Genomic DNA, 14,386 nt, shown 5'->3' with positions numbered 1-14,386 from the left:
ACTCCTCCAAAGGCCGTGCATTATGAATAGGTGCTCGATTGTGTTGAAAGATGCAGTCGCCACCCCCGAATTTCTCTTCAACAGTGGGAAGCAAGAAGGTGCTTAAAACATCAATGTAGGCTTATGCTGTGATAGTGTGACGCAAAGTAACAACGGGTGCAAGCTCCCTCCATGAAAACCACGACCACACCATAACACCACCGCCTCTGAATTTGCCTTTTGGCACTACACACGTTGGCAGATGACGTTCACCGGGCATTCACCATACCCTCACCCTGCCATCGGATCCCCTCATTGTGTTCCGTGATTCGTTACTCCACACAATATTTTTCAGCTGTTCAATCGTTCAATGTTTACGCTCCTTACACCAAGCGAGGCGTCGTTTGGCATTTACCGGCGTGATGTGTGGCTTATGAGCAGCCGCTCGACAATTAAATACAAGTTTTCGCATATCCAGGCTAGCTGTCATAGTACTTGCAGTGGATCCTGATGCAGTTTGAAATTACTGTCGGATGGTCTGGATAGATGCCTGCCTACTACACATTAGGACTCTCTTCAACTGTCGGCGGTCTCTGTCAGTCAACAGATGAGGTCGGCACGTAAGCTTTAGTGCTATACGTGTCCCTTGATGTTTCCAGTTCACTATCACGTCGGAAGCAGTGGACATACGACGTTTAGGAGTGTGGAAGTCTCGCCTACAAGACGTGTGACGCAATTGGAACCAAATCACCTGATCACATTTGAAGTCCCTGAGTTCCGTGGAGTGCACCATTATCCTCTCTCACCATGTCTAATTACAACTGAGGTCGCTGATATGGAGTACCTGGCTGTAGGTGGCAGCACAATGTACCTAATAAGAAAAACATGTGCTTTCGAGGGTGTCCGGATACCTTTGATCACATAGTGTGTATAAAAGTGATCTAGAGGGGAGCATCGGGTGTTACGGCTGTTAGCAGATGATGCGGATGTCTATAACAAGATAGGGACGCCAAAAGATAGTAAAGATTTGCAGAATGATCTCCACAGAAAGGATGAGTGGGGCAGATTCTGACGATTGACCCTGAGTGTAAATAAATGAAACATATAGCTCATGTGCGGCTGATCCCGGCGGAGGTTCGAGTCCTCCCTCGGGCATCGGTGTGTGTGTTTGTCCTTAGGATGATTTAGGTTAAGTAGTGTGTAAGCTTAGGGACTGATGACCTTAGTAGTTAAGTCCCATAAGATTTCACACACCTTTTAAACATATAGCGCATACGAAGGAAAAGAACTCTACTACTGTATAGCTACGCTGTTGTAGACAAACCGGTGGAACCAGTATCTGCCGTAAAATATCTAGGAGTAACTATCCGGAGTGATCCCAATCTAATGACCAAATAAGACAAATAGTGGGAAAAGCTGATACCACACTCAGATTCATAGAAAGAATCTTAAAGAAATGTAACTCATCCAGCGAGGAAGTGACTTATAAGGCGCTTGTAAGACCCTCTCTTGAATACTGTCCATCTATCTGGTATCCCTAACAGATAGGACAAATAGAAGAGATAGAGAGTATCCGACGAAGAGCAGAACGTTTTGTCACGGCACGTCACTACACGAGAAGGGTACGGAGATGCTCAACGAACTCCATTGGCAGACGTTACAAGAGAGGCGTTGTGCATCACGGAGAGATTTACTATTCAAATTTCGAGTGAGAACTTTCCGGGAAAGGTCGGACAACATATTACTTCCCCGTACATATGCCTCGCGTAATAACCATGAGGAAAACTTCGAGAAATTAGAGGCAGTGCAGAGGCTTACAGACAATCATTCTTCCCACGCGCTATTTGAGAGTGGAACAGGGTTGGAGGGCTCAGTTAGGCTTGTGGAGTATGATGTAAATGTAGATGTAGACAACTCCAACACAGACAGTCTTAAGCGTACGTTCCAGTCGCCCAAACCGCTGCGACTTTAAGTGAGAGTTCTTTCGAGGGCAGGTTGGAGGTCGGTTGTATTTTCCGATGAAAGCTAGTTCTGCCTGGTGCCAGTGACGGGGGTGCATTGGTTAGATGGAGTCCACTTGGGGCGCTGCAACCACCCTGTCTGCATGCTCGACACATTGGACTTACACCTGGATTTACGGTCTGGGATGACATTTCGGATGACAGCAGGAGCTCTCTCGTTATCCCAAGCACTCTGACTGCACATATGTTCGTCAGGGTGCCCCCTCTCTACCCTCCCGTATGCCATATCCCTTAAGCCCCTCATTGGGGCTTGACATCCAAGCTCTCTGGCCTCACCCTTCGCCAACACACTTTTCACTGTGGGGCATATGCTGATGACCTCCTCCTCCTCGTTCGCTCTGGCTCTGAGATTCTAAATTCGAATTGATCACACATTATGGGGCTGCCGCTGGCAGTGGTGACATGAATGTTGCCAAATCTTCTGCAATGCACACTGGACGAGGCCTCCAGGAAGGCGAAATGGCACTCCTAGCGCTTGTGCGGACTTCCCGGTACTTGGGTATTACCTTTACCCCCACGGCAACAAATTTCCACCGCCTGTCACACGTCATCCGCAACGACGTCCGCCAGAACGTCCTGCGCCGCCAGGAGACATTAAAAGCGTTTAGTTTATTAATCTTTATGTGCCATCAAAATTGGTCCACATCTCGCAAGTTCTCCCTTTGCCTACGGCGATTGGGCGAAGTCTTCAGGCAACCTTTGGCTGTTATTTCACGGCGGGTTACGTGCTCAGAGCCGTTATGAGACACTTACCCTGCCCCGACGGGATGGTGGCCTCGGGCTCGTTAATGTCCGTATGCGAACTGTGGCGTTGTATACGAGTACAATGAGAAGACAGTGGACCGGCCGGTGCACATAATACACAGCTTGCTTCAGGTCCTCCTGCCTGCTTCCACTTCAACACCGGTGTATGACGGCCACATCGTGCCTCATTTGTGTCACATTTCGACCTTTTTCGTTGACTACAGTTACACACATACCAGTCTTCCAGATACGCGCCCATCCTGGACTAAAGATATTTACAGCCTACTACTGCGCCCGTGTTCCCCGGAATGTGATGGAGACCAAACATCCCTCCATCCAGTGGCCCATACTGTGGACTACCATCCACCTTCCCTTCCTCCGCACGGACATCCGAGCACTGCAGTATCACATCGTCAACAGGAAATTTGCCACGAAACAGCGACTGAAAAACATTGGCTTGTCGGATTCCCCTCCTTGTCTCCTTTGCCAGTAACTAGACACTGATTATCACCGTCTAACATGCGCCTCTTCGCACGATGTCTGGCGCTTCGTGCAGCAAATCATTGCCTGCTATCTCCGCGTGCCACGAGACACAATCGAACCTCTAATGTTTCTATACCCGGCGGACAAACATTTTCCAGCCGGCAAATGTCATGCAAATACGTGGGTCAAAGTGTGGGCAGTCGCTTATCTCGTTCAGAAGGGACCTAAAGCACCCATAGACTTATGGACGTATTTACGAAGAGCCCATGTAGCTCTAGATAACACGCCACATTATCAGACACTATATCCCAACTATCCTCGAGTGATCTTTGTTATAACTCCATTAGAACTCCACAAATTTGGGGGGGGGGGGGGTTCCTGGAGCAGAGGGCACCTACACTACCCCCCCCCCCACCTCCTCCCCCCAGTGGTGTCTACGTTTAAGCCGCCTATGATCGATTCTACCTCTGACCTCCGCGGATCGTAGTGCGCGTCGTAAATAGCACGGATTTTATTTATTTTTTCTTTTCCTTCTTCTTTTCTTTTTCTTTACCCAGCATTTATATTTTTTTCTCTGTCACTGTTGTATGTTGCACATCATTTCATAATAATAGTTAATATTAGAAAAACAAAATACTACAAAATAAACAACGACAACGACTTTCCCTTCTGTTGATTCCTGTGTCTCCCACTTCGCTATGCTCCACGGGCTCGGTGGTGTTTAAGGGGACACTGTGGCCAGGCCTCGGGTTTCGACCACTGCCGACTTTGCCTCCTGAGCTCCTACTGGTCCACTATCCCTTAAAAAAAAAAAGGGGGGGGGAGCAACTTTGATTTATAATCAAAAGTCATCGGTCCCACATTCGAAATCCGCCACAGCTTAAATTTTGATAAGTAATTAGAAAATCAGCATTGGCAGCCGAAAACTTCCGGCATAAGAGGTTACCCTCAATCTGCCAACGGCCTTGTCGAAGAGGGCGGAGGAGCAGACAGAGTTACAAGACACTCTCTTGTCCTTGGGGTGTGGAAGAATCATTAGTGATCATCGGCATGAGGATGCAGAAGCCAACGGAAACCACTCCATTAAGGACACAAAACTTGTACCCACAGGACATGTGGCCTGTCATAATTGTCATGATGATACTTCCACTTTGGAATAGGGGACGGCCAAGAGGGAGGTGAACAAGAGAAAATGATTGAATTACCTACGAAAGGATAACGTTCTACGAGTCGGGGTGTGGAATATCAGAAATGTGCACGTGGTAGGTAAACTAGAAAATCTGAAATGGGAAATCCAAAAGCTCAGTCCAGAAATAGTAGGGATCAGGGATGCTAAATGGAAAGAAGAAGAGGATTTCTGGTCAGCTGAGTCTAGGGTAACAGGAACAGCAGCAGAAAATTGTATAATGGGAGTAGGATTCGTTATGAACAGAAAGGTAGGGCAGAGAGTGTATTACTGTGCACAGTTTAGTGATACAGTTGTTCTTATCAGAATCTACAGAAAACCAGCACCTATGACGATAGTTCAGATATACATGCTGACGTCCAAGCTGAAGATGAAGAAATATAGTAAGTATATCAGGACATTGGCAGGGTAATACAGTACGTAAAGGGAGATGAAAATCTAATGCGGAAGAATACGGGGAGAAAGACTGAGTTCCGTAATAAATTTCAGCCAGTTGTAGCGAATGCTCTGTTCAAGAAAGACAAGAGGCGGAGGTACACCCCAAAGGCCAGGTGATAAGGGAAGATTTCAGTTTGATTACTTCGTGGTCAGCAGATATTCCGAAATCAGATACTGGATTGTAAGGTATACCCAGGAGCAGATACAGACTATGATCACAACGTAGTAGTGATGAAGAGTGGGCTGAAGTTTGAGAGATAAGTCAGGAAGAATAAATCCACAAAGAAGTGGGATACAGATGTACTAAGGAATGACGAGACACGCTTGATGTTCAATAAGGATTTAGATACAGCAATAAGGAAGAGCTTAGTAGGCAGTCCAGTTGAAGAGGAATGGACATTTCTAAAAATGGCAATCACAGAAGCTGGAAGGAAAGAGATAAGTACGAATAAGATAAGTGCAAAGCATCCATGGATAACAGAAGAAATACTTCAGGTGATCGATGAAAGAAAGAAGTACAAAAATGTTCAGTGTAATTCGGGAATACAGAAATACGAGTCTCTGAGGAATGAAATGAACAGGAAGTGCTGACGAATTGCGAAGAATTTGAAAACGAAATGATAAGCGGAAGGACTGTCACAACACATAGGAGAGTCAAAATAACTTCCTGTGAAGTTAAAAGCAAGAGTGATAACATTAATAGTGTGACGGGATTTCCGCGGTTAAATGCAGAGGAGAGAGCGGATAGGTGGAAAAAGTACATTGAAGGCCTCTAAGAGGGAGAAAATTTGGCTCATGTGATAGAAGTAGAAACAGGAGTCAATTTGGAACAGATGGGGATCCAGTATTATAATCATAATTTAAGAGAGGTTGGGAGGACTTAAGATAGAATAATGCAGACGGCATAGATAACATGCATCAGAATTCTTAAAAATCATTGGGGGATGTGGCACCAAAATGACTATTCATGTTGGTGTGTAGAATGTATGAGTCTGACGACATACCATCTGACTTTGGGAAAAATACCATTCACACAATTCCGAAGACTCTGAGAACTTTCAAGTGAGAGAATTATCGCACAATCTGATCAACAGCTAATGCATCCAAGTTCTTAAAAGAATAATATACAGAAGAATGGAAGATGCGTGAGATGATGATCAGTTTGACTTTAGGAAAGGTAAAAGCCCAAGAGAGGCAAATCTGACGTTGCCATTGGGAAGTGAAGGAAGTCTAAAGGAAAATCAAGACACGTTGCTCGGATTAACGAGGAGGTAAGACAGGGATGCTGTCTTCTGCCCCTACTGTTGAATGTGTGCTGGCCGGGCTGGCCGAGCTGATCTAGGCGGTGCAGCCTGGAACCGCGCGACCGCTACGGTCGCAGGTTCGAATCCCATAGTGCTCAGAGCCATTTTTTTGTTGAATTTGTGCATCGAAGAACCAGTGGTCGAACTAAAGGAAAGTTTCTGGAGTGGAATTAAAATTCAAGGGGAAAGGAAATCAGTGACATAATTCGCTGATGACATTGCTATGCTGAGTAAAAGTAAAGAAAAATTACATGATGTGCTGAATGGAATGTACAGTCTAATGCGTACAGTTTATGGATTGAGAGTAAATCGAAGAAAGACGGAAGTAATGAGAAATAGTAGAAATGAGAACAGCGATAAAATTAACATTAGGGTCGATGTTTACAAAGTAGATGAAGTTGAGGACTTCTGCTACCTAGGTAACAAAATATGACGGACAGCCCAAGGAGGACATCAAAAGTAGACTAGCACTGGCAAAAAGGGCATTCCTGGCCAAGAGAAGTCTACGAGTATCTAATATTTTCCTTAATTTGAGGAGTGAAATTCTGAGAATGTACGTTTGGAGCACAGCATTGAATGGTAGTGAAACATGTACTGTGAGACAGTCACAATAGAAGATAATCGAGGCATTTGACATTTGGTGCTACAGACGAATATCGAAAATTAGATGGTCTGTTAAGGTGAGGAATCAGAAGATGAAAAGAATATCTGTAAAACACTGACAAGGAGAAGGGCCAGGTGATTGGACATCTATTAAGATATAAGGGAACGACTTCCATGGTACTAGAAGGAACGGTAGAAGGCAAAAAATGTAGAGAAAGGCAGAGATTGGAATACATCCAGCAAATGATTGAGGGCGTAGGTTGCAAGTGCTACTATGAGATGAAGAAATTGGCAGAAGAGAGGAATTTGTGGCGGGCCGCATCAAACAAGTCGGAAGACCTATGACTCAAAAAAATGAGACCAGTGTTATGACGGGTCTGTTACTGAAATATCTTCATTTTCTCGTCGTGACTTCTTAGCAGCCAAAACAGGGTTCCAGGCTCTGCTCAGTTTAAAACCCGCATTTCCGTTGATAAGGTTATTAGTTGTACCGATACGTTTTGCTTCCTTAATGACGCAATCCCAGAAAGATGATGCCGGGGAGAAAACACGAATGAAATGCTAATTACATAGTAAATAATTTGTAGTTAAAAAATACGTCACAGCACTCAGTAAAGCGAATGTTCGTAAGAATTTCAATAAATGTTAGGTTTAAGAACATACTGAACTGTTCAGCAATAACAGTTTGTCTTTTCAAAACAATGTAAGCGAAATTTGTGATTGTAGAAAAATGCGTATCTGGCGCTTACTAAACCGTCTGTTAATAGCAATTTAGCATTTCAAAACAGTTTGAATAGTATTTACAATTTTAGATAAATTTGCCTCGTTATCCCGTGCTGCGCGTCTGAGAACGTTTTCGGTCCTGGTCACGCAGCATGGGGGAAGGGCTATTAACGCAGCTTTTGTCCCTTTTAAACTTTTGAGACGGAACATTGGCCCAATGACAACACTGGGCTGAGGGTACCTCAGATGATTAAGTGCTTTTATTTTCTAATCGGATGGTGGAACTGTAACTGTTCCGAAAGCGGTCGTGTACCCAGTTAAAGATTGAGGGCTAAACATCTGTCCTGCTTTGTCTATTGCTTGTGTTGCTTGTCTGTTAGCGCTGACAAATCAAAGCGCTGTTCTCGGTCGTTAAGTGAAGGCAGCCGGCCACTGCTTTGTCGGTGGAGATAGTTAATGTGGTATTCTTGGCAGATTCTTGAAATTGTGGGTTTCGGAATATTAAACTCCTTAACGATTTCCTAAATGGAATGTCCCAGGCGTCTAGCTCTAACTACCATTCCTCGTTTGAAGTCTGTGAATTCCCGTAGTGCGGCCATAATAACGTCGGAAACCTTTTCACGTGAATCACCTGAGTACAAATGACACCACATCACTATCCAATGAATTTGATCAACTTAGTGAATAAATCATATTCCTGTGATCCGATTGACAGATGGACAAATTATTATGTGAAACTCATTTTCTCCCACTTTGGCTGTTTAGACTGTCATTTATACCACGATCAGCTGATTTTGGTGACGTGCCGTTTTCGTGGGCTTACTCATAACTTCGTCACTTTACAGTCACTATACAGGTACGTGCATTCTGCGTGCTTATACGTTGAAAGACGTCTCCATCTGCGAGAGGATCTAGGGAACATTATCTCGTTAGTGTCTATTGCGCCAACAAGTATATAGTTAAACGACAGACATTCAGTGCTTAGACTCACATATAGTGACTGTGTAAAGCGGCGAAATTTTGAGTAAGAACATGAAAATTGTACATCGCCAAAATTAGCTGATCCTGGTATTAATAACAGTTCCTGTACACAGATAAGGTGGGAAAAAATGTGTTTAACGTAATAACTTGTCAATCCGTCAGGTGATTCACAGCCCATGTGGTGTTGTGTTTTGTTCACTATGCCTAGAGAATCTATCGAATTTTGGGCACAGGGTTAGGGACTTTATCCCATAAATTGTAAGATGTACATATGCCAGAAACCTGGAGCTAAGAGACCTCATTGCTCTAGGGAAGTAGTGTTAACTCGTAAAAATTCGCGAATATGTGAAGATGTTTTGGAAAAAATTGGAAGTTTGTGATAAAGTCTTGTGGGACCAAACTGCTGAGGTCATCGGTTCCTAATCCTACACCACTTAACCTAACTTAAACTAACTTACGCTAAGGACAACACACAATCCCATTCCCGAGGGAGGACTCGAATCTCCGACAGTAGCGGGGAGCTGCACGAAACGTGACAAGGCGCGGTGCGGCTACCCCGCGCGGCGAAGACGTTTTGATTTAAGTGTCTTTGAATGTGCCCGGATAATTCGGAAAGCTAGTCCCCTTCGTTTTTCATGATAGGAGCGTTTTCCTTTCTGATTCTCAACATACTCTACCATAATTTAGGCATTAGACCACCGCAGCTCGGCAACCGATGTAAATTTTTATTGAGCGGGCGACGACTCATCCGATATAGGTTTCTTCTATTCTCTTTCGAACCATGTTGCTTGTATCGCGGTAGACTTCCGTTAACAACAATTAAGTACATGTATTGGCCAACCTTCTTACAAAATTTGAACCTATTCTCACAAGTGTGAAAAGTAGAAAACGCGATCGTAATAGCACTTGTGAAAAGAGTATTTTTGCACGTAAAATTCCAACGTAGCTAGATTTTGGAAAGCTTTTCAAATTTACCGTAAGATCCGCTCGTGATTAGCCGAGCGGTCTGAGGTGCTGCAGTCATGGTCTGTGCGAATGGTCCCGGCGGAGGTTCGAGTCCCCCCTCGGGCATGGGTGTGTGTGTTTGTCCTTAGGATAATATAGGTTAAGTAATTTGTAAGCCTAGGAACTGATGACCTTAGCAGTTATGTCCCATAAAATTTCACACACATTTTACTGTACGAAAGCATTTTTTATTCATCTGATTCATTGTAAACCACTTCCGTGCATTCAAATCAGGTAAGAATGATTTTTAGTGCTATATTTAGTTCGGCATTAAAACATCGCAGCCGTGAAGGGTAGCCGTGCTGTCTTAGGCGCCTTGCCACGGTTCGCGCGGCTCCCCCAGTTGGAAGTTAGAGTCCTCCCTCGGGCATGGGTGTGTCTGTTGCCCTTAGCGTAAGTTAGTTTAAGTTAGAATAAGTATTGTGTAAACCTGGGGACAGATGTCCTCAGCAGTTTGGTGCTATTGGATCTTACCACAAATTTTCTGAACCCCCGAATCTCGATAACTGTCACATATGATTGGGTAAAAAAATTCCTTTTGACTTCATCAACTTTACCTTCGAACAAAATTTCAACCGATTTGTCCAAGCTAAAACATAGAAGTAGTGCGCTTCAAGTACATTCCAGGACGAGGTGTTTTTTGCGCTTTAAATATGGGCTCACGTAAAAGACCCTCACAAAATCATGTTTATTCACTGTAACGATTATATTCCGTTTAAGCCTACGTTGGAACACGCAGTTCTAAATCATCTTCTTTATGTGGGGTACCACAGTCGTATATCTTTGGACAAACATTTTGAATTATTCCACGTCGGCTGTTTTTGACAGGTATTCACTTTATTACAGCTTGTTCGATTGATCAGTTTCGATCTTTCAGATCATTTTCAAGCGAAGACATCACACCGATACCTACTGCGCTTGAAAATATCCTGTAAGGTCGAAATTTACGAATCGTAAAAGGTTCATAAAGGTAAACACTAATCGAAAAATCCTAGGTGGAAAACTTCGAAATGTGTTTTCAGGCAGTTCTAAATTACGACAAAGTTTACTCTTAGCCAAGTACCCGTTTGTGCTCCATTTCTTTTTTCCGTTTCGCTCAGATCCCAGAAGCACTTTTACTGTTGGTAGTGGTTGTGGAATCTCTGAAACGATGATAAGAATTTATTGCTGATCACTGTCGTAAACGTCACTGTGGTCAGCTTACAGATATTCAAGGACTTTCCCAACTAGTCTTCTCCACATGGAGTGAGTTGTCGAATATTAGCCACTTGTTTCTAATTTCTGTTGCACTCTACATGTTAGTCGACTTCCTTCTGTAGTGTCTTGTCCTGTACATACCTTCTTCATAATTTTTCTCTGAATCTTTCTAGTTCCAATTTTTCAAACAATCTTACCACTTTCTGAAGCGTACAGTACCGTAGGTGTCACTACGCTGTTGTAGAGTTTTACGGATCGTGCTGGCGCAGTGGTTAGCACACTGGACTAGCATTCGGGAGGCTGACGGTTGAAACCCGCGTCCGGTCATCCCGATTCAGATATTCCGTGATTTCCCTAAGTCGCTTGAGGAAAATGACGGGATGTTTCCTTTGAGAGGGCATGGTCGACTTCCTCCCCATCCATCCCTAATCCAATGGGACCGATGACTTCGTTGTTTGGTCCCCTGCCCCGAATCAACCAGCGGGATACATCTCATTGCGGTGTTGTATACAAACTGTTTTTATAAAGAAACATCTGTCTTGCGCAATTAAGATTGCCTCTTTGGGTCAGCCAGTACTATCTTAGAACATCTATCAGCAGTATCAAAACGACCTCAGATCTGTATTTTGAATCAAGCTACTCGTTCATGGAAAACTCTGCTCCAATTTGCTCCCATTTACTCGACCCAACTGTACATTTATGATGATCCTATTCTTCAAATTTTTAAAATACCTACAGGTATAATAATGTTCTCTTACTGCGGACGTCATATGGCGGCAAGGTAAATTATGAAACCGTAAAGATAATTCATGGTTTTTGAAAGTTTGAGTCGGTCTCAACAGATGAGTTTATCCTATGAGTTAAATGGAGATTTCTTTACGAATCTTGGAGTCCAAGGTAGATAAAGTGATAAATACTTCATTTCGTCAGGTTTGTAGAGGCAGACTGCACAGTTTAGGGGAAAAAGCTTACATTTATTACTACGCAATTCCTCCCTAGCTACGGTAGCTACACGCTGAATGGGTCTGAGCACTATGGGACTTAACATCTTAAGTCATTAGTCCCCTAGAACATAGGACTACTTAAACCTAACTAACCTAAGGACATCACACAACTCCCAGCCATCACGAGGCAGAGAAAATCCCTGACCCCGCCGGGAATCGAACCCGGGAACCCTGGCGTGGGAAGCGACACGCTGTAATCAGAATAAATGAGTCATTGGAATGCGATGATCATTCATACGAATTATCATGTTACATAATGAAATTCAGCTCGTCAGTGGCAGAATTGTGTAGTTAGGCACGTGACGGGAAATAATGGGTGTGACGATTAGCTAATTAACAAAGCGGCATTAAGTCATTGACTTGTAAAATGATCATGTTTGCCGGATGCATTCAATACACGGCAGATAAAGCTGTCTCTGCGGCAGGGAACTGACATTGCTCATTTAGTGGACCATGCGAGCTGTTATTAAATGTGTGATGCATTTGTGAGACACAAAAGCCATAATTGGTCGTATGTATCTATTCTCAAAAGTTGTAGAATAAACTTCATTTACTGCCAAGCAGTTGTGAAAGATAGTACGTGACTGTATCAGAGACATTAAAAACTGCAGTTCTGGATGGAAATGTTTTTGCAGAAGAATGATAAATGTTTGGTATTAGTCGGACCACGGAGTTTCAAAGTTAGTTGGAAGTTGTGAAATGTAGCTGCCACAAATTTGACAATACGGATGATAGAAATAAAATGGAAAGAGGGCTATGGGGACTACAAGGTAAATAGCTGAAAGGCCGAACCATATAACTTCTTAAAATATTGTGTAACACACCCAGTAACCTTAACAACAGCCGGGATTTATCATGCACTGAAGAATGTCCTGAAAGCAGGAAATATCGATGTCCAAATATTTTTGTCACTAAAACTCTATTAAGTTGCCCAAACCACGTGGTGATCACTTTTTAGCTTTGACGAATGATTCTAGGCCGTCACAGCCATTTTCTCTGCGTGTCAAACGAAATAAGAGCGTCGGTATGTGATGTGTAAATATCTCTTAATATTCCACTCACTGCAGCTAAAATATAGCGCTATAAACGAGATTTCGGTATTGCTACAGAACACTGATCCAAGAAGTATATAACTCCCCGCAGTTAAAAATTTCGTGGAACATCACACAGTATCATTCTTGTTGGCACGACTTCTTTTACCAAGAAGATTTACCAATATTGCGAAGCGGTACATGAATCACGTCTGATCACACAACACGTTTCGAATCCTCCACGTTTAAATGCTAATTTATCTTCTACAGACGTACTCTGGAACCCTATTGGAAGAGGCTAGTACGGGTATATATTGGAAGGGACCATCAAGAGTGTAGATTCAAATAACGCGAAACAAATATGTACTCATCAATACCAAAAACGTTAGGTTATCGCAAGAGCTGTGATGGTAATTTTTGCTGAGTCGTACACGGGTCACGCAGCAGGGCACATGATATGAGATGGACAGAATTGTGCAGAGCGCTGGATTCAAAAGGCACTGACAACTCACTTAAGGCCCATCTCCGGAGATGGCCTCTGAATCATTTGTAAATACTCCGCTTCTCTGTATGGCGAGGTATCAAGCATCATCCGAGAGGTGGATACTAGCATGTCACATTTGAAGTCTCGTGAATGCCAATGTGGTGCGGATCTATAATTCTGAAAAAAAGAAGAAAAAGTATGTGCGATCAACTATGATGTCTGGTATAAATCATTATGTCGTAGAGAAATCAGTTTAGTTAAACGTGCGAAAGAAATTGGGTATTCTGTATACACAGAGTGACAGTTATTGAATTAAGTCAAAACAAACGCAAATTAGTTACAACCTACGCGTGCACACACTTCAGCCAACACGTAATCGTCACTACAGATATAGGGATTTAGGTATTGACATTATGAGATTTTCACTCTGCAGCGGAGTGTGCGCTGATATGAAACTTCCTGGCAGATTAAAACTGTGTGCCGGACCGAGACTCGAAATCGGGACCTTTGCCTTTCGTGGGTAAGTGCTCTACCAACTGAGCTACCGAAGCACGACTCATGCCCCCTCCTCACAGCTGTACTTCTGCCAGTACCTCCTCTCCTACCTTACAAACTGTACAGAAGATATCATTCTGGAAATATACCCCAGGCTGTGGCTAAGCCATGTTTCCGCAATATCCTTTCTTTGAGGAGTGCTAGTTCTGCAAGATTTGCAGCAGAGCTTATCAAAAGGTAGGAGACAAGGTACTGGCAGAAGTAAAGCTGTGAGGACGGGGCATGTGCCGTGCTTGGGTAGCTCAGTTGGTAGAGCACTTGCCCACGATTGGCAAAGGTCCCGAGTTCGAATCTCGGTCCGGCGCAACGTTTCAATCTGCCGGAAAGTTTCTTAGGTTATGGCATGTGGGATATGGCTGCCACCCTTGGCGATAATGTAGCGGAGACGAATAGCGAAATTCTACATGACCCGCCGAAGTGTCGGATCATCGATGCTTTGATTACTTCCTGAATAGCCTGTTTCAGCTCAGAAATGCTTTGGGGGTTATTGCTGTACACCTTGTCTGTAAGGTAGCCCCATTAAAAAGAGTCGCATGTGATTAGATCCGGAGAATATGGCTGCCAATTGAGGCATATGCCAGTAACCTTTGGGTACCCCAAAGTGCTCCTCCAGAACATCAAACACTCTCCTGCTTCGATGGGGTCGAC

The sequence above is a fragment of the Schistocerca gregaria genome, chromosome 6 (assembly GCF_023897955.1).
Source record: "Schistocerca gregaria isolate iqSchGreg1 chromosome 6, iqSchGreg1.2, whole genome shotgun sequence".
In the NCBI taxonomy this organism is placed as follows: domain Eukaryota; kingdom Metazoa; phylum Arthropoda; class Insecta; order Orthoptera; family Acrididae; genus Schistocerca; species Schistocerca gregaria.
Note: the sequence above shows the minus strand (reverse complement) of the source record.